Consider the following 1,695-nt stretch of genomic DNA (forward strand, 5'->3'; position numbering starts at 1 on the left):
ATAGAGGGAAGCAAAGTACAGAGTGAACCAAAGTGTACAGAGTGAACTAGGGTGTACCAGAGTGTATAAGAGTGTATGAGAGTGCGCTAGAGTGAATAGAGGGAAGCAGAGTAGAGTGAACCAAAGTGTACAGAGTGAACTAGAGTGTATAAGAGTGTACCATAGTGTATAAGAGTGCGCTAGAGTGAAGCTAGAGAGTACAGAGTGAACCAAAGTGTACAGAGTGAACTAGAGTGTATAAGAGTGTACCAGAGTGTATAAGAGTGCGCTAGAGTGAACCAAAGAATACAGAGTGAACAAGAGTGTACAGAACTGTACTGGAGTGTACAGTGTGAACCAAAATGTACAAAAAGTGCTTATGTTAAATTACACGTACTTATTAGCATGTGAATGTATGCATGCTGCTCATTTGCATATATGGGACAAAACCATGCTCCCGCTACCACAAACTTCTAGCTCTACATGTGTCTGGTGTAGTGATACAAAAATAGGGCAGTGATTTGACTGAGAGTGATTCGGTCCAAGGCCCCATAAAGCATGCTGGGGCTTGCATGATGAGAATATCTGGATATGTAACAATCACTACTCCTATTATTAGTTCAGAAAAACAGTAACATTTCAAGTAATTTTTAGGGTATTTGTATGCATTTTTAGTGTGTTGGAACTCGGAAAATATGATTTTGTAGACATAAATAAATGATTAAATTTATATAATGGAAATGAGCACAATAAAATTGCTAAGATGATGATAGTTGTATTTACAAAGATTGTAGCAATGCACTACAATAGTATACTTGAAGAGAAAGGCATTGCTGACCTGGTTCCGACAGGACTCTTGATTTGTAGAAACCATTTTCTTTGTTTTGTTTCATACATCGGACTAATTATTTTCCTGTCCACTTTTACAGCTCATTCAAGAGTTACTACTTCAGCCTGCAACAACAACAACAACAATTCAGCCTAAGGCTCTTGAGCATGTAAACCAACCACACAGTAAACCAAGTTATTTCAACTCCAACATGGAGTTGGAGCGACAAGATATGGTGATGAGTAAACCAACCAGCCATCCATTAAGCCAGAGAGAGCTGTATGACAGGATAATGAGAAGGCAGAGGCCTCGCTGCAGTACTGGCACGGAACGATGTGATGACCCAACCTCTGGACCCAGCCGTACACTAACCATTGTGTATACCAGACCCAGCTCTGCACTGGCCATCCAGCATAATGGACCCAGGTCTACACCAACCACCCAGCATACCGGACCCAGGTCTACACCGACCACCCTGCATACCGGACCCAGCTGTACCCCAACCACCCAGCATACCGGACCCAGTTGTACCCCAACCACCCAGCATACCGGACCCAGTTGTACCCCAACTACCCAGCACACCGGACCCAGCTGTGCACCAACCACCCAGCAAACCGGACCCAGTTGTACCCCAACCACCCAGCATACCGGACCCAGTTGTACCCCAACCACCCAGCATACCGGACCCAGTTGTACCCCAACCACCCAGCATACCGGACCCAGCTGTGCACCAACCACCCAGCATACCGGACCCAGCTGTACCCCAACCACCCAGCATACCGGACCCAGCTGTACCCCAACCACCCAGCATACCGGACCCAGCTGTACCCCAACCACCCAGCATACCGGACCCAGTTGTACCCCGACCACCCAGCATACCGGACCCA

The 1,695-nt window shown here is 46.4% G+C and overlaps 1 protein-coding gene across 1 annotated transcript in view; it reads left to right on the forward strand.

Annotated features, from left to right (window-relative positions):
- The window catches only part of LOC118420791, a 32,746-nt gene that overhangs the window by 24,640 nt on the left and 6,411 nt on the right, over positions 1–1,695 (forward strand). The gene's annotated exons all lie outside the window — the stretch shown is intronic.

The sequence above is a fragment of the Branchiostoma floridae genome, chromosome 8 (assembly GCF_000003815.2).
Source record: "Branchiostoma floridae strain S238N-H82 chromosome 8, Bfl_VNyyK, whole genome shotgun sequence".
NCBI classification, from domain to species: Eukaryota; Metazoa; Chordata; class Leptocardii; order Amphioxiformes; family Branchiostomatidae; genus Branchiostoma; species Branchiostoma floridae.